The following is a 20397-nucleotide window of genomic DNA, read 5'->3' as shown; positions in this document are numbered from 1 at the left end:
AATGAAGTCATATTTCACTTCAGGATAGAACAAAAGCTGGAACTGGTTTCATATTTTCTTTTCCACCCTCAGCTATATTTGCCTGCCTGATGGTTAACAGGTTGCTTTGCTTCTATGTGAGGAAGCATTTGTTATTGCTTGCTCACTATTTTCCATAGCAACACAGTGTCTCTGTTTAAGATCCAGTGGAGATGAGCAAACAGAAAAGCCTTTAAGAAGCAGTTTGTAAAAGATTCTAAATTAAACTTAACCCTTTCAGGTTAACTGTGCAGTCAGGATTCATTCTGGTATTAAAAAACACCTTGTTAAGGAATAGAATGCTATCAAAACGACACAAAAATGGCCACATTGGCCCCATCTACTGTCTCCTTAGCACAGAAAGCCATCTCTTGCAGCACTGGGTAGTGATTTCCTACAGAAGAACACAAAAGTAGGTCAGCCACGACATGATAAATGTCCTAAGTGTCCTGCTATATATATGCTTTCACTCCTTTCCTCCCCAAGTTCTTACAAGCTGCAGCTAAGGAACTTTCTTGACTAGAAGAGGTGTCTGTGTTTTCAAGTGCAAGTGTATACAAAGGGCTTAGATTGCAAATAATTTTGTTCTTTATTTACTCCACTAATGGCAAGAGCCAAACCATAGTCTCCCCATTTGGCTACACACTGCAGTCCTGGAATGTGTTAGATAAAACAGGCACAAATCTGAAATCAGAGGCAATCTGTAAGTTTCAAATAATTTCCTGAACCATTTAAAAACACAGAATGAGTATAAAAGTACATAGAATTAAAATATCTATGCTGACACCACACTTTGTTTTCAAAGAATTAGAAGAGCAAGTGAATAGTAAATCAAGACTCATGTCAGGCTGTGAAAGATGAAGTATCCTAGAGACGTACTAACCACATGGAAAAGGCTACAAAAACACTGTTAAGGATATACAGAACAAAGGATTTGTATCCCAGACTGGAAACAGGATTATCTGCAGGATTTTGTGCACAGGTGCTACTCTTGCAGAAACCTTTGATAGAAGCAGCAGGCATTTCTTTACAATCCTTTTCCTTACCATATAATATATGACCTACCTGGTAATAGACCATTCACTAGCACTGCCAACTCTTGTAACTTTTATTTTGAGTCTTTCAACATATGAAAGGTGCTTTAAGCCCTAAGTACTGCAGTCATTTGCTAGATTACAATATCTGCTGCATTTTTATCTTCCATTCTCAATGTTTATAACCCTCATGACTACAGAGAATACACATACTCTAAAGACTGAGAATATAACTGAACAAATTAAAATAATTACCAATTTTTAGCTTGTGTGGTTACCAAGCCAAATCCAATCACATGAGCTTTGTTCAGGCAGGCCTGCTAACACCTCACAGAGTTGTTTTACATGCTACAACTGCCCTAACTGCATCAATCTGGCCTTTCTCTTCAGTGTTTGTCCAGCCAAGAGTCTTGTCATTATTTTGACAGTAGAAGACATCCTAAAGAAGGCATTTACTTACTTTTCAACTTAGAAAATGAAAAAATGCCACTTCTTTGAAAATAACATTTTTAGGTAATCTCTGACTGCTCACTAGAAGTTACTGTGTTTACAACGTTCATTTGCTATTTAACAGAAATAAAACTGGATTTCAAGTATAATGCTCCAGTGTTTCTACTTTAAAAATCTTTAGAAGACATATGGAGGTGGTTTGCAAACAGAAGCAAAACGTACACTACAAGAGCAGCAGCACTCTGGTGAAAAGGGCATCAGGACACAAAGGTAAAAACATAAATCTGTAAGCAAAACTGTATGTCTTTGTCAGCCTTATCTAAACTGGCATAGAACACTATCCTTGTTTCTGGTTTTAGTCAACATTATTTCCGTGGTTTGTCTTACCACTAGATCCACAGAACTAAATAGCAGCCATTTTATAGAGGACTTACTCCTGCTATACTATATCAATTTGTGTAGGAGAGTATAACTGGAATTTTTCCTCTGCTATAACAAAATTGTGGTTATAGACACTTAAAAATACTATTAATCATCTTCATATGTCCAAGAGAGCATTGCAAAAAATATCAAGCAACTGTGAATGATAGTATATTTTTTCAACCTCAAAAGCATTAAGTTAATAGAATCAACAGACCGACACAAAATAAGTAGAAAAGTAGTAAGGAGAAAAATAAACAAATGCCCAAGAATGCAAGTCTTCAATTTAAGCATGCAGCAACAGCTGAGCAGAAGCAAAAAGACACACAGAAAAGTATATTGAAATTTGTGAAAATAATTTTTATTTCCACAAACCAATCTATCAGTCTTTCTGCAATAGCTATATGTATAACATGGGGTGTTCTTTGGAGTAATTTATAAATTATATAATTATGTGTATTGCAGTGAGGCAAATGATGTTCGTGGTGGAATACATGCAGGCAACATATTACAACCAATAAGGTTGACTCAAAGCTGCCTTTTGTTTGCTTTCTACTTCCTTCTATATCCTACTTCCTCTACATCCTGTCCCCATCTCACAAGTCCTTGCAATATTTCTTTCTCATAATTTAACCCTTTCTCAGAGAGGATATGCTGGAGGACGTCTATCATAGTGTCTTTTTTACTTAAAGCTTTCCCCATTTTCCAGGCCCAATTGCTCACCTGCTTCCTAGGTATCTCTGCTGCAGTGATCTGAGGCCATCCTCTGGTCTCCCCACGTCAACAGACATGTCCTGGCCAGGTCCCTCACCTTTCCAGATCAGAGTGTTTCTTTCAGAGAATTTGATCCAAAAAGTGTAGCTGATCATGTCAGGGTCACCACTTGTAGTGAAGCAAGTGACATTTACACTGGAATGCACACAGGCAATATAGCACAACCAATAAGGTTGACTCAGAGGCACCTTTTGTTTGCTTTCTCTTCCTTATATATCCTACTTCTGCCCATGTGGTCACACAAGGCTCCGTTACTCTATCTTCATCATGTGGTGAGCATGCAGCACCTGTTCTTAATGATTGGGATCAGCTTGCTAACATCAGCCCCTGCATCAACTCCATTATTAACCACCACCTTTCTTCAAACTAAGGAAATATCTGGCTGGCCCAAATCCTATCCTTTTTCAATTAAACACACACCTGCAGTATATCCTGTAAGAACTGCTGTTTTTTTAACCAGCAGATCAATGTCATGAACATAAGATTAAAATAATCACCTAAGTGCAAATCAGTTTTAAAAATTTCTTTACATGTGGTTGAATCTATCATTAAAATACAGACATGCTGACAAAGTATCTCAGGTCCTATGTGATGTTAGGGCTGTCACCTTACCACTCACAAGGCCTGAACAACATTCATCTTTCAAGCATTTGTTCACAGGTCTGATGCATATGTGCACCAGCGGCAGAAATTATGGCTTTTTGCCAGCTCTCACTGCTGGCACCTCAGCCAGGCCCTGGGGTAGCAACCAGGCCTGCGTATGAGGTGGTGGCAAGCTCATGCACAAATCCTCAGCTGGGCTGAAGGGATTCTTACTGAAAATCGGTATGCTACAATGGCTAAAATGCAGCCTGAGTTCCTTTCATGAATAAAAAATAGAACCTTCCCAGATGTGCACATCCTCAAGGCTATTTTCAGAAAAACAATTTCTAGAAAGTAAGGTTGGCTTCCCCTGTGCAAGCCAACATCTTCGTACAAATTACTAACTTTTCTAAAGCGCATGTGCAGAAGAAAGGATGATAATCTGCGTACAGACTAATATAATAACGTTATCTAATAATATGTTTGTATGGACATAATCTTGGAAAGCTCTCTTGGGTGTGATAAAATTTAGCAACTAATGAAACATATCGTTTTATGCCTCTCCTGGAAAACTGGAGAGAACTAAATAATTACTTTTTAGCTTTACACTTAACCCTCTTCTCACCCTATAGACAGAATGGTTTTTATCAGTGCTGAAGGCAGTTTGAAGAGTTTCTAATATCAGCAAATTTTAAGCAGTAAATTAAAAAAATATTGGAACAGTTTACCACAGGCATGGAATACACAGCATGTTTTGCACTCCTTAAATTTGAAATGGCAGTCTTTATCGCAAGATATTTTCTAGGGAAGTTTTTGGGCTAACCATGGTAATTGCTGAATAGGATAGGAAGCAGGTCAGGTCAGGACAGAGCATTATAACATCTTTTTTTACTACAAACCATGATCATCATCTTCTGTAACTAACAAACCATAGGCTGGTAGCTTTCCAGGCAAGCAGTATACATTTTGTAACAAAGTTGACTTGAAAGCTGAGGCTGGAGTATTCCTTTCCTGATTCAACTGAAGAGCAGATATCCCAAGTGGCCTGCAGAGGACTGTGAATTTGAAGGACACACAGTTCACCTTACATGACTATGGATTTTAGAGAAATTAATCAGCCCAGAGTAAAGCAAATGACACACAATCAAGCATCTTTGCTTTCCAGTTTCATTTAGTACTGGCCATTTCCAAAAGTGTATTTGCTCCAAACACACTTCATTGTAAATATCTCCTAGCAGAGTCCATTTTTTAAAAAAAACCCACAAGAATTGAATCCTAACTTTAAAAAAACCTGACAAGTGTCAAGTGCTTTTACCAGTTGATCTGAATAGCTGCACTTGATATGGGATTTTTTTTTTGTCTAATGTCAGCTAGTAATAAATGTTCAGAGGGAAAATCTGATAGAAAAGAAACAGGAAAAAATAGTAAGTTGTAAACATCAATACATAACGTAAAACTATATAAAATTACTTAGCAATAGTATTGCAGTTAAATCAATATTCTGGCATTAATGCCATGCATTTCAGGATGACAAGTTTTGGTACTTTCCAGACTCTTCTACCTTATAGTTGCCCATTAATTACCTTCATTTGTCAGCTGGCAGTACAAACAGGGTACAAATGTTTAGTCTGCCACTTATATTAATATCTAGAAGTTGCAGTAGACAGAAAGTTTCCAGAACTCTGCTGTAAAATTATACTATGAAATTGCTTAGCTCTGATGTTTGCTAGCACTACTAGCATGTTTTCTTTTTCTTACAAATAAAATAATAGATGAAAATGTCTAAGTTTAATGTCTAAAATGTCTAATGTTAGCATTCTTAACAAAACTATTACATAACAGAGCACTAACTCCATCTCAGTATCAGTTTTAGATGTACTTACAAGTTGCATTTTAGCACTCAGTTGCAGGAACACACTGATTTACATGGTGGAATATTTGCATAAGCCCTCTTGTGTTCCCACTTCATGAATAACAGTGTAGAGAGAAAGGAAGGTAAAAGCAGGTCCATAAGTGACCACATTCTGTAGGCTTTTTCAGACAGCAAAGCAATAGCAGAATGAGACAAGAAACACGTTGAATGTTACTGCTGTGCACTCACCAAAGGAAACAAACTTGATCCTAGGCACTGGCTCACTCAGTTACTTGTTGGGGCAGAAAACAAACTAGAATGTAAACATGTATATGCACAAGAGCTTTTCATCAAGCCTGTTATTGGACCAGGCTTCCTCATTGCCATGTAAGCCAGCCAGTGCAATGCATCGTCAAAACTCTGACTAGAGATAAACCTTATTCAGTTTCTGAAGTACTCATTTATTAGTAGCAGATAGTTCAAGGTTGAGAGAAATCTCAGCAAAAATCGACAACTAGGAGCTTGCATCAAAATTTCTGCTGCCACTTTGTTAGGAAGTGCACTCAGCCTGTTTGGTCATTCAGACAGAACCACAATCCTTTCAGCATTCCTTGGACTAGAGTTTTTTCTGTGAACAACAACATCAACTGCTCTTAATGCTACTTCTTTTTTTACCAGCTAGAAGCTGATGGGATAGATACAGGTGGGATCCTTGTTCCTTAAAAAGTTTCCTGGAGCATGACAGTGTGAATTTTTTTATTTACATTTGCTTTCTCAGGCTCTTTTTGCACTGCAGCTGCAGAAAAGTGCTAATTCAAAGACCTACTTACTTTTTCCACATAAAAAGGCAGTAGCAGCTAGCAGCATACTAATGCAGTTTGTCATATTGAAGTAGGTTGGCATGAATGTAACATACAGATATGACAAGGCACCCTGATCTTGCAACATTTTATAAATGTCACCTAGCATCAATAGGTTTCTCATATATTTGAAGTTAAACACAAGGTAATAGCTGCAGGACTGGTGTTGAAGTCAGGTTCAATAAAACTATAGATCTCCACAGAAGAGAGAATGTAACTGGCCTTTGTTGTCTGTCCATGTTGAAGTACATACTTCACCTTGTTTGTAAGAACTACTAAAGACGACAATAATACCAGCTTACTTGTCTCGATACATTAATGGATGGATTCTATCTTCAGCATTGTTCTGGCTTGTGCTGAGGTAGACTGCAGGTTTATGCAGCTGAATGTCTCATTTAATTTTTACAGGTTTTTTTGGTCATTATGAACACAGATCAAAGCTAAAACATTTTTTAAATTAAGCTAGAAATAAAAGATGGCAGCTGGTTCCCAGGGGGAGGTTTCAATCCTCCAGATCAGAAAGATGAGGATTTTGTCCTTATATCGAAAAAGCTGTTGCTAAGGAGACTATTTATGCTTCAAGGAACTTGTGGGATGGACTAGAACATATGCAACATTTCTGCTACTAAGGCAAAGGATGGAACACAAGCTGTGGAGTTCTTGTCAGGATGGAGCTCAGAAACCCACTTATGAGGCCCTTTTCAACTATTGTACTTGCTCTTACTGACAAAAGTTGTTACTATCAAAATTTTTCTTTTTCTTTGCAGTCGTCTTAGTTTCAGATGAGAAGGAAAACGTTTCTGTGAATAACAAGAAGATGATACCTTACTACCAGCAGAAATCCATTGGAGCACAAGGTTTCCCAAGAAACAGCTCTCCAGCTAGGCTTAGTCCTTCCATTATATGTTCAGGAGATCATAATTCCAAACTTAGCACCATCTGTATAATCTCTAACACTATTCTTTTACAATAACAGAAGGTGGTATGAATGAACCTGAGCTTGCTTTACCCCAGATAATGCTCCTGCATAACAGAATAGTTCAATAGCACTTCAAAGTTGCATAAAAATGTGGCTTGTTTTAGAGCTTAAAATTACTATTTTTATATTTAACCTCCAAGTATTCTCAGTTTTGATAATTTTATGTTTTTTCACATTGACTTTGTATCAATAGATTCAGCATTCGCATCAGTTGTGTGACTGAGGTTGCAAGGACTCTGTTGTCCAATCTATTGTTTCCCTGTGATGATCTTTCTGTGAGATAAATTAATCTTGACAAGTGTTTCCTAAAAAGGAAGAGAGAAAAGTTTCCACTGTGGGACTATTGAGAATCAAAAGGTCATTCAAATCTGATACACTTTAAAAAGTTTGACTGTTATTACTGTTTGGATTGGAAGTGTACCATTTTACAAAAATAGTTACATGCAGGAAAGGCTGTTGGGTGGACACCCACATGTAAATGTATTATACTGAAATAGCTGATACAGCTCTAGAATCAGCTGTATTTGAATAAGCATGTTCATCTGCACTAAGGAAATTTGGAAGAGCTTGTAGCAGTAAAACTAGTGCAACTATGGCTCATGTAGGAATAATAAACAATCAGCCCTTTGCCTGTTCCCTGAACCTAATTTTACAAAACTGATGTACAATATGGAGGAAGGGCATACAGTTTTTATCAATGAGCTTCATTCTCCTACCAGGTGAAGTGAATGTATCTCCCTTCCCTAGTCACTATGGTATATTATCTTCTTCTCTGAACGCTTTCTCCTTTAAATCAGGACTTGCTTTTTGATCTTTAACCTTCAAAATATTCTTTTAATAGTGATGTAAAGTGGCTTGCAATATATCCTTGAATAGCATAGATCTTTCATATTGAAGGAAAATTTAAGCATGTTAAGTAGGTGAAAGGCAAAAGAGGATCCAGAAGGCCCTAATGATTTCTTTTCAGTTCATTTAAGCTCTTTTATTTCATCACAATACACACATTGATACTCAGTCAAGTATCAATACTCAGGAAGTGAAAGTAAAAACAGTAAGACATTGTACAGACAATGTGCTGTATTTCAGTCATTGTCTATTCATAATTCTTTAAAGAGAAATTTAAATAACTTCTCTAAATAACCAATGATTTCAAGAAAGTAAATACATGTATTTAGATTTACATTTTACATGTATTTACACTTATTTACTAATTCTATTGAAGAATTGTGAGTAGTATTAATTTTGGAGTAAATGGGAGGAATAAACTATTTGATTTCGTCATGGTCTTTTGCTTTGTACTCTTCTACTTTATGGGAGGAAAACCAAAACATTAAATATGTAACAAGAAGGGTGCCAAACTGAGAGAAGTGTGACTCCTCCTTTAACAGCTACTATTCATACTGCTGAGAAGGGGCAGGTTCCAAAGCAGGCAGGTGAGTGTGAGATGGTGATGGAGGAAACTAAGGCTTAGTTAGTGTGGGGATAGCTGGTTTCTCAAGATCCAAAACTGCAGCAAGAACATTGGAAAAACTATCGAAATTACCTAATGTTCCACAGTTTGTATGTCTTTAGTAAACTAGAACATAATTCTCATGTTCATTTCTTGTTGTTATTTTTTTAGTTTGGGGGAGATATAGTAATGTTCTGCAGTACATTGTATTTTTATGGAGCATTGTTTCATAAAATCATCACCTTCTCAATGCTGAGCTAGTAGGAAAGAATGAAATTTCATTGTAATGTCATTTAGATCTATCACCAATCAGCTCTGGTTTCTTCTTGCTTAATTAATCATGTCATCCTTAACTATTTATATCTTAGAAATGCTTGGTTTGTTTTTCCCATTCAGAAGGAATGTGACTAGAACAATTTGGAAACAAAAGGAATAACCTGAAGTTGCTTCAAAAAAAGTGAGCATGGAGTTATTCTTCCAAAGCCTTTGAGCCTCTTGATAATTTATTAACCCTTAAAAAAAGCCTAATTCATCAGAGATTTTAACTGCAGACTTTTCAGGCCTAATTGTTCCTTTTTAAATGTTTCTAGTAAAAACACTGTTTTGTTCACAAGGCATTAATTCTTTCTCCTTGTAGAAATTATTTTGGAAGGTGTAATATTTTAAATACGAGTTTCCAGTAATTTTTCCATATTACCTCTTTGCTTGTGGGTCTGTTCTTGCAGCCAGCAATACCCAACAACGTCTCCGTTTCTTTCAAACTTGATATGTTTTATGTTCCACATATGCTATCCCATTTCTCTAACATAGCCTGCAGAACTTCTGCAATACATGAAACTGGGACTTCCCAAGACTAAATCAAAGTGAATCATGAAATCACTTCCCACACGTTTAGAGTTCCTAAAACCTTCTCTATTCCTGTGTTTTAAATGTGAGGAACATTCTTTGTGAACATAAGGTGATTTCAGCTAAGCTGTGACAAGTCTCAGCAGTCAAGGATCTCTTCCTCTGTTGTCACCTTCTCTGCAATAATATTTGCATTACAGATATTAAAAAGCATTCAAAATAAGACACATGAAGAATTTTGGCTTTACCAAAGAGGATAGCAAATAGAAGCTGTGATATTTTACTGTGTAAACATCCAGGCCATCTGGGCCCCAGGAAAGTCGAAAAGAGTTTTGCCACTATTTTAAATGACACCAAGATTTTACCAGATTTTGCATCTAGATCTCTCTAGATACACTCAAGAAGAATGTTTTCTCCCTTCACAATAGCACAAAAGAATGAGATATTGTCTCAGAACATGAGAGAAATATCCATATAATACTTTCATAGCCACTGTTTCATTGAAGGGTTTAAAGCTATTTCTGTGGTGTACTTCCATTTCCCTCAATCCTGAGGATGACTCTCAGTGGTGGGTTCAGCTGTATCAGATTCCTGTCTTGCCACATCTATGGAACCCCAAAACACCTTATCAACAAAGAATGAGACTGAAACCACATAGAATGGTAGGTTTGGAAGGGACCTTTAGAGATCATCTATTCCAACCCCCCTGCAGAAGCAGGTTCACCTAGATCAGGTTGCATGCCACCATGAATGTGCAGGAGGGGTGGAGCTCAGCTGCATCGTTTTGTTTCATGGGAATTTACTGGTGACAACAGCTCTGTGCTCTATAACAGACCTGCATAGAACCAATGGTTTTGCTGTTAACAGCTTGGGTCATAGTGCAGGAGGGCAGGCAGCAAGGCAGCGTGCAGTACTAACAGTGGGTGGATAGTGTCTGGGTCTACAGAGTCTTTCTTGCAAATGCACACATCACAACCATCCAGCAGTGAGGGAGAAATAAAGATGGCCTTGTAGCAAGAAAAAGGTAGTGTTGTGGAAAAACATCTAATTCACACAAGTGCTCCAAAACTTTTAGGTTCTTTCAAGCATTTCAGTGCTATTAGGTATCCAAATAATGTCTGCTTATGCCTAAGGCTGGACTTCCTTTTCAGAAGTAGGCCTAACCACAGTGATCTGTAAGTTCAGGAATGCTGGACTGTGTTACCATAACACTTAGCTAGGTATAAAAACATGTATGCTAATATAGCCTCACTGGTTCACTGCATGGCAGGCTTTCTACCTAGTAACACTAAGTAACTAACTTTGCAGCCTGCAGTGGCTTCTCATCTCATGCAGAACGTAGGCAATCACCGATGCTAATCAAAGCCCAAGGCTCTAGTAGGCTTTTCCAGTACAAACTGGGAAGTCCAGGCACTAGTGAAATCACTTTTGGGAAACTGTAAAATCATCTATGTACAGGAAGGATGAACTTAAACAGAAATGTTTGTAGAAAAGAGCTGGAAGGATTATTGGGAATGAAAAGTCTTTTAAGAGTTTTAAATAGAGAGCTTGTTTAGTCTAGCAATATAAAGATCGAGGGAGAAAATTAATGCTGTCGACAAATGCTCTAGTAAACACTAGGAGAAAGAGCTATTTAGGGTAAAAGACAGCACTGACACAAGGGCACAAACTGACCTGTAATGATTTTAAACTGGAAAAACAAGGAGAAGGTTGCTGCAAGAGTGAAAAGCTGGAGTTACGACAGCAGCAGCAGAAACAAAGGATTTAAGATGGAATTTCACCTAGCTATGAAAGGGTCCATAACATGGCACTAGCTATGATGTGGGAGATTTGTCTTGAAAACTGTGATTCTTAATGCGCTTTTGTCTTTTTAAGACCTAGTCTACAAACAAACATGTACTGAAATAACTCCAGTCATTGCTTCTCCAGCTGTGAGCAGGACCTTCACACAGCAGCTGCATTCCACAAGAACAATGAAATAAGTACAGACTCCCTCACGAGCAAGAGAGACAGAGTCTTGGCTTTACTACATTTGGAATATGTTACTTGTAGAACTAAGAATGAGCTTCAGATCTCGCTGCATTCATAACTAAATATAAAACTAATTTGCTTGATCTTCTACAGTAAGCTTTATAGGCACATAGACATGTTGTGATTTTAACGATCTTTTTGTTATTTCTGCAACTGGGGAGACAGAGTGAGCAGGCAAAAAGTATGGTTGTGATTTTCATAACTGTTATAAAATGTTCACTTTTAAGGGTTTTTTTCAGAAACATAGGCATGTGTCTAATGAAGGATTCTTCACCAGTTCCTTAGAGCAGTTTCTTATAGGATATGTGTCCTTAGACATCTCATGAACTTAGAAAAATATGTTCAGGGCTACTTTTAAGTTTTGCGGTGCTGTATTAATAAATAACTTTGCAAAAAGACTTTGTCTTTACATATGAGCAGGCTCATGGCTATTCCTAGAAATCTTTCTGTTGTACTCTATCCAGAGACTATCCATAACTTCTTAGAGCTTTTGTCATGGTCTTGTATTTTCATGCTATCAATGAAAGTCACTCTGATCCCCTAGTTAGAACAGACAAAAAGAGTCACAGTATCACAGAAAGACAGAATCTCAAGGGCTGGAAGGGACCTTGAAAGATCATCCAGTGCAACCCCCCCCTGCCAGAGCAGGGTCACCTAAAGTAGGTTACAAGTCTCAAAAGACAATCTGTCCTTTTCCTCTCTTATTGATGAAGAGGGACTCAGAGGTGTCTGCTGAGCTGCCACGTTTCCATGCAACACAGATAGACCTTGCTTGGGTGTGTGCCTTTTCTTAAAATGACTAACTCCTCTTCACAAGTCTTAAACAGACAATTAAAAGCAAAGCATTACAGCCACATCTCTTGATGGTCAGGTTTAGATTTGCTGGTTTTAAATTCCTCATTATACTTTGAATGATCAGAAGAAACTGTTCATCTAGTACAGTAAGTTCTTGCAGGCAGACTATAAAAGTGTTATTCTCTTCCAGCATATTCAGCTAATGAGTAATCTTACCCAAAGACCTAAACTATGTATTTATAAAACACAATTAAAAAAAGTGATCTCTGGTGTAAAGCAGTCACTGTAGGGAGAGTTTGGGCCAGTTGGACCTAGCAGTGTAAATAAGAGAGGGGAGAAAACAAACCTATAAATGGGTGAGATGAAGATTTATGAGATCATCTTGAAATTTCCCCAAGATAAACATCAGGAATAAGTCACCATAGAAAACAAGTGGTGATTATCTATGAATTCAAGTGATACCTGATTCTTTCTGAGGAACATTGAATTGTGTTATTCCAGAGTAGGATCCTGTTACAGTTACATTTCAGAGCTATGGACTAAACTCAGCTGGATGGAAAACTCAAGGCCACCTATGTATTACTGGAAATAACTGGGGATTCTGTGAGGAATTTCCCAACTCATTATTCATTTCTGCATATATTTTCTGTGCTTTAGACTGATCAAGGGGTGGTGACCAGAAGAAAGACATGCTTAGTGCCTTACTGTGTCCCAGTTGTAAGGAACTGGGGGGAAGAGGAAGGGAGCAAACCTGGTATCACTTGAACACTATAAAATCATATAGCTTCCCATGGACAGCTCGATTTTCTGATTGCTTTTTGACAATCAGTCAGATAATACATTTTACAGTGACAATTATTCCTTCATTCCACAGAAACGAAATCCTCCTTCACTGTAAAAATGATCTGAAGGACATTCAACATGAAAATTCACTGAGCATGATGGACTCTGCTTATCCTCAGGCCAGATCTACAGATTTCAGTTCATTAAACAGTTTTACAGTAGAGAAATCTTAATTTCCTTAAGCCTAATTGGTACTGTGAGAATCTCTCCTAAGTGTAAATTGTTAAAGCTTTATGTATGGATTTGAGATATTTATTTGTTTCTTTTCTTCCTTTTCTTTATCAAGTCCAGACATACTAGTTTTAGAGAATATACATGAAATCCTATTTAAAGCAACATCTTGCATTGTGGAAAGAAGGAAAACCACCAAACCTGTGTCATAGATTTTCAAGATATTTTTTTTCAGCTGAAGTTATGAACTCTTGATTTATCCAGTTAGACTATATAAGAATTTTTCCCAGTAGCACTACTATGTAACTGAAAAAGGTTCATACCTTTTTGAACTCTCCTACATCATACTCACATCTGTAACTGGAGAAGCACTTTAACCAGACAGGAAAATACATTAAAAAAAAAAAAAAAGAAGGGATTGAATGAATTATTGCATGAGTTTTAGAAGGAAAATGTTGAAGTCCAGCATTTCAAATCATATGTCCTCCCTGCTTTGACTCCATCCTATGCAGAGTTTCTGTATACACACATCAAAAGACCTGGCTGATCTGAGAGGCTGGCATGTATCAACTCATAATTTTAAAATAAATCTAAAGCTTTTAGAAAGTATAATGAATATGAGCAAGTAGGCACAGAATAAAGGTAACAGTATATTTTTCCTCCTGTGAATAAAGACTTGTGGAAGTTTGCCCTGTCAACAAACTTTTCCCTAAAAGGAAACAGTTCACAGAATCCAAAAAATAGCCATGCGCAAGCTCAATTGTACATATCTCTGCCTGACAGTGATGAACTTTTTACAAGATAGTTTAAATTATATCTTTAAGACATTCCCTAAAAAGGAAGAGAGAGAATTGTCCATAGCAGATTAAAAGATGTGTTAAGAAGCAATGAACAAACAATCCGAAATAGGACTCTGTAGTATTTCAGATTATGTGCACTTAGCACACATCTGAATATCAAAACACTGAGTCAAATTCAGCATCAATTTATACTTTGCCTGACTTCCTAGAGTTCAGTTTGGGATACAGCACAGTAAAAAATTACCCTGGCTTTCTGAAGAAATATGTTATGGAAATCTTATTAGGAGTTCACATGTGTGTGGGATCCTGAAGTACTTTTGAAAAACCTTGGTCTGTTTCAGCTAGAGTTGATGGATAGATAAATGGCTCAATTCTGTTTGCTAGAATCTTGATGAAAATGAGCAGCTAGGCAGCAGAGAGAGACCCTTTCACTATGTCTATAATCTTCTGTGGTGGTTTAGTCAAGCGTCCACCAAGTCACAATATCACACCCCCTCCTAAACTGGACAGGAGAGAGAGAGAGATAAGGACAGAGAGATCACTTAGCAATTAGTGTCATGGGCAAAACAGACTCATCTTGGGGAGAAAAAGGTTTGATTTATTAAAGGAACAATCAGAACAGAGAGATGAGAAATAAAACTGAATCTTAAAACACGTCCCTTTACCTCTCCCTCTTTCCAGGACTCTCCTCCCTTTCCCCACAGTGGCATAGGGAATGGTTTGCAGTCAGTTCATTACAGATGGACTTTGTTGCTGCTTCTTCTCAGGGAGAGGCCTCCTCACACTTCCCACTGCTACAGCGTGGAGTCCCTACCTATAGGAGACAGCCCCTCACAAACTTCTCCAACATGAGCCCTTCCCATGGGAAGCTGCTCCAGCATGGGGTCTCCCACGGGAGCAGCTCCTCACACCCTGCCCTAATGTGGGTCATCCACCAGGAGAACAGTCCTTTGGGTACAGACTGCTCCAGCCTGAGTCCCTCACAGGATCACAAGTCCTGACAGCAAACCTGCTCTAGCATGGGCTCCTCTGTCCTCACAGACTCCCGGGTCCTGCCAGGAATTTGCTTCGAGGTGGGCTTCCCATAGAGTCACAGCGTCCTTCAGGCATCCAACTGCTCCAGCGTGAGGTCCTCCACGGGCCGCGAGTGGATCTCTGCTCCCAGGCGGCCTCCATGGACTGCAGGGGCACAGCTGCCTCACCATGGTCTTCACCAGAGGTCACGAGGGAGTCTTTCTTTCAGGGCCTAAGCACCCTCCCCTCCCTTCTTCCCCATTGACCTTGGTGTCTGCAGAGATGTTTTCACATTCTCACTCCCTGTTGCTGCTGCCTCTCAAATACGTAAATCACAGTGGCATTACCTCAGTCATTAATTGGCCAGGCCTGAGTCAGCTGCGCGGTCCAGCTTAGAACTGACTGTCCCTAGCCCTGTCAGCTACAGGGGAAGCTTCTGGCAGATCTTTGTCTAAGGAAGCCACCTCTGTAGCTCCCCCTGCTTCCAAAAAACCTGGCCCAGACAAAACCACTACATCCTCCATTGCAGAAAAAGCCATTATCATGAAAGGAGACATGAGAAAATCCACACAACAGGATTTCCCCTGCTTGCAAAGGTGTGAAATCCCTTAAAAACCATGATGCATTAGCAATGTTGGTTTATTTGTACAAGTGTGTGTACTTGTGTCTTAATATGTACATAATATGCATTTAACATTATAGATCAAAAATTATCTTATAGTAGTGGGTCAGCCACTAAATTATGTTATGTAAAACCGAAGCAGAGATTAATTTTCCATTCCTATGCTCAGCTTTCAGTAAAAGGAACTGAACATACAGAGGGAAGCTAGGCATGCTTTGGTTGTCTTGATGTGTTCTGCTGAAGGATCTTAGCCATGGTGTGCACTCTGTTCCTATTGCTCAATGCCAACACAGTCTGAATGAATTAGTTTCCAAGTTAAGCAGAAAAGTCTTAGGGTGGTTTAAGTTGATGTGATGGCACTGAAACTTAGTAAGCAATGGTACTCAGATTGTGAGACAGCTACATCTTGGGCTCTCAGAATCATTTTTCTGTTGCATGAAGTGCAAAGTCCTCTTGCTATAAAACTCTCTCCTACCCTTATTGAAATGATCTGGTGAAAGGATGCAACCACACATGTGGACTACTTACAATTTTCCTTCATTCAATAACAGTGGGAAAAGAAAATATCCTTTGATTACTCCCACATCAAGGAGCAATCCACAATATTAACAGGATATTTTTGATGATGCAGCAGTAATTAAGGATGTCCGTTTCTCTCGCCTGCTTTAGGAATAGCGTCAGACATTCTGTGGTGACAGGATGGCTTAAGGTTACAAATAACACTAGGGTAGAGCATCTCATACCTCAGAACAACTTAACTGGAGAGTTATTTCATGGTGGTCTGATTGCACCTGTTCACACTTAAGTAATTCTGCACAAGTTTGACCTCTGACATCTCTGCTTAGGTGTCCTGGCATAGTGAATACCCCTCCATTGCTTGACATGTGTTGCATCGTTTCTTGGGCTGCAGTGACAGCCAGGTTATTTTAACTGCTCTCCAGATATAGGATGAGACAGTCCTTATTCCCCAGCCCAGTTCCAAAAAGACAATGATAGTCAAATAAAGAAATCAGACATTCTGCTTGTAATGTAGTGGTTCCCTGAAGCCATCACTATCCCATCTTGCCCTGTTTTCCAAGTCATGAAATTATATTGCTTTATGATTGATTATAGTTTAAACAGAGAGCAAAGCCTTGATTTTTTTCTTCAAATGATATAATTTCTCATAGGAGTTTATAAAAAATACAATTTTAAGGTGTCATTGAAACCTTATACAGTCTGTTGAATACGCATATTTACGACATGTTGTGTACAGTCTAGTTCCATATAACAGTACTTAAGAGACCCCAGCTAATGTTCTTAGGCTAAGCACTGCCCTCCAAACAATGTACTTGCATTTTTTTCCATCTAATTTGACAGAGTATACAAAAGTTGATAGAAATCCAACATTATTTCTTATTCTAGAGATGTCAGTCTCAGCTGTGGAGAGGTTAAATTATTTGCTCAAGTTCATGATCACAGTGCAAGTCTGTGCTAGAGCCAAGACAACTTAGAAGATAAGGAAAATGCCGTAGTTGAAGGAATCTTTCCCTTTCCTGTTGTTCTTCCTATTAGCTTGGTTGTTTGCCCTGGCAATGCTAGGGAAAACTCCCTTTGCTGCATCAGTGCAACGGAGTTATCAGTGTTGGAACGCATGCTACTTCCAGTATGAGAAATGGCATTCTTCAGTGTGCACATTCCTAAATGTGGTTAGGATTTCCCCTAACACTGTAGAATCCTAGTTAACATTTAGCATATTTGTGGCTTGCATTCAAGAGTAATTTCATAAGCCAAATGCAGAGAAAGCTCTTGCAACTTTGCAGATCCAGAAGGTAAACATTTATAGTCAGTTTTGTAAATTGCTGTCTCCATATGCATTTTTCTAGCAAGAGCAGTTTGGATAAAGTAGCAAGTGACACAAAGCTTTTATGAATTTAGAAAATCCTTGATAATTACGTATAAATCCATGAACTGCAGATATATGTAACTGCCAGGAGAGGAAACAGAAATACTATAAGCGTATTCTCACAGTTTTTCCAACTCACCAGATAAAGTTTACTAGAAATTAAGGAGGAGGGAAAAAGAATGTATCCTCAGAAATTTTTCTGGACTGCAGCAGAGTGTTTTGTCAAAAAAAAAAAAAAAAAAAAAAAGAAATAGGTTTAAGCCCTGAGAGACAGGGCTAATATCCTACAGCATCATTCAGAAACAGAAAGTCATGTCCGAAACTCTGATTCTTATAAAGACAATAAATATTAGAAAACAAATTAGCTATTCAGTTATTACATTATAAAATGGATAGCATTGATAGCTGTTTGGGATTCCAAGCATTTGAAGTCTTTTCTAAGGAGGCTGGCATAAATTTCAGCTAAGGTGATTTTTTTCTTCTGGTTGTCTAAACATAGTAACGGTGAACACATGTTTCCTGAATGCTATTCTTATCCCATGCTGTAACATACAATGCATTTTTAGTCCATGTGGATCACAACCCATTGGAGATTTGAAGATTGGGGGCAGTCTTGGTTGTAGTGCAGTAACTGTGATGGTGGAATTGCAGATCTTGAGAGGAGGAAGCCAGGCAAAAGCAAGATGATAACCCTAGATTTCAGGAGAGTGGACTCTAACCTGTCTGGGATGTGCTTAGAAGAATCCCATAGGATACAGTGTTGGGATTAAGGAGAGATTTATTTTCAAGGATCACCTCCTTCACACTCAAGAAAAGCCCATCCCAGTGAAGAAATCAAGCTAGCATAGCAGGAGACTTGCATGGATGAACAAGAACTAAAAAATATATCTCCTATATTTTTCTGAAACTTGGCCTCAGCCTGTTCTTGTTGCTTGTTAAGAATTTCCTACACAAATTAGATAACATCCTTCAGCTCTAAATCTGACAACTAGCTTACTTGTCATCACCAATAAAGGACAAAAAGAAAAATGACTATAAAGTAAAATCATCCTTAAACAAGGCACTGTCCAGGACTGTCTTCAGAATTATCTTATTTTAAGACTTTCTGCCCTTTTCTGTCCGTTTCACATATTTTACAGGTATTTATAACTAGCAAATCCAGATAATGTTGCTGTGTATACACTTTGTAGTGGTATGGATAAAGAGGTGAACTGAACATTGTAATCCAATGTTGTAATGTACTCATCAGTACATTAAAATGTCAAGAATATGAATTCAAGCAAACGCGAATGAGCAGTTTTTATTAACAAAATGCAGCTTTGTTATTGTAGGGAGGAAAGGTTGTCTGTGGAAGTAAAAAATTACTTGATATACCGACAGAAGAGACTTTCCAAAAGAAACTCCATGTTTGCATCAAAGCCCCATCTCAGGGCTTCTTCTAGCCTCATTGTCAGGCTGTTTTCCATCCTTCAGTTGTGATCAAGCTTGGAGGCTTGTTTTGCGTTTCATTTTCCCCTAAGACATTAGATTTAGTCCTTGTTAGAAAAAGACAGAGATCCACGTGGAGTTGTGCACTTTCCAGCACTGGACCTGCTCTTTACATCCCTCTGACATCCTCAGCACAATACTGATCACCTCTATTAGGTTGGCAGGGGAACTGGGACACGGCTTCAAGGGTTCTTGAATTGGATGATTATTGGACTTTCTGGTATGTTTTTGTATAATATTGTGCATAGCCTAGCTGTGCACAGATAGTCTGGGACTGTACAGATGAGGAATCTAGCAAATGTTCAAGGAAGGAACTAGGCACACGTTTTACAGCTTCTGCTTTCCTCTTCTGGCACATTTAGATTACATCTATAGGTCTTCTCTGTACTTTGTCAGTTAGTAGAAGAGAGGGAAATGGTTTCTGGCACAGTGAAGCATCTATGGAACTTTCTAGGCATTTGTAGAGTTAACATACTTTTCCCTGTGGCCACAGAAAATTGATGTGATATCCAAAGGCAATTCCTTCCAGTCCTCTGTTCCAGCCAGAGGCCAACTTGCAGAAGTATCTCGGTTTTCTGACATTGCCATGTAATTTCCCTCAAGAATTTTATCAAGGCTTATATATGAGAATATGAAATCGAAGGCAATTAAGCGTTATTTTTAAAAGTTAAACATAGTTCTTGGCCATTCTATATCTCAGTTCCTCATTTACAGGAATGAGACAGGAGACTGTAGCTGCACGCCTCATTAATGCACAATAATCTAAATGCTTAACTGAAAACAGTGATAATTCCTGTGTTCCTAAAACACACTGAAGAAATGGAGTTAGTTGGCATTGACTCTCTAATAAGTTTTAAGGATAAATATATATTAAACCATTCATGACTTACCTGTTCTGATAGATACAGATAAATCACATAGAATCATAGAATGGTAGGGGTTGGAAGGGACCTTTAGAGATCATCTAGTCCAACGCCCCTGCAGAAGCACGTTCACCTAGATCGGGTCGCACAGGAACACATTCAGGCAGGTTTTGAAGACCTCCAAGGAAGGAGACTCCACACCCTCCCTGGGCAGCCTGTGCCAGGGCTCCCTCAACCCTCACAGTGAAACGGTTTTTCTCAGGTTTAAATGGAACTTTTTGTGTTCCAGCTTCATCCCAGTACCCCTTGTCCTGTCACTGGATACAGTAGAAAAAAAGAGGTGTCCCAACCTCCTGACATCCACCATTTATATACTTATAATTATTAATGGGATCCCCCCTTCAGTCTCCCTTTGTCTAGACTAAATCTATAAACTGTAGACTCATGCTTGGAGTTTGCCCTTAAGGCCTCAGGAAGTAAACCAAATAGGAGAAGTCCAGTGAATTAAGACATTAGAATTTGTCTGCCCTTTGGTCCCATATTTCTGCAACTCTACTGCAGTTTGTTTCCTTACAGCAGAAAACAAAACTTTGTGGGTTTTTTTAGTGAGGAAATGTACT

The sequence above is a fragment of the Colius striatus genome, chromosome 2 (genome assembly GCF_028858725.1).
Source record: "Colius striatus isolate bColStr4 chromosome 2, bColStr4.1.hap1, whole genome shotgun sequence".
Taxonomy (NCBI): Eukaryota; Metazoa; Chordata; class Aves; order Coliiformes; family Coliidae; genus Colius; species Colius striatus.
This window is presented reverse-complemented; position numbering follows the sequence as displayed.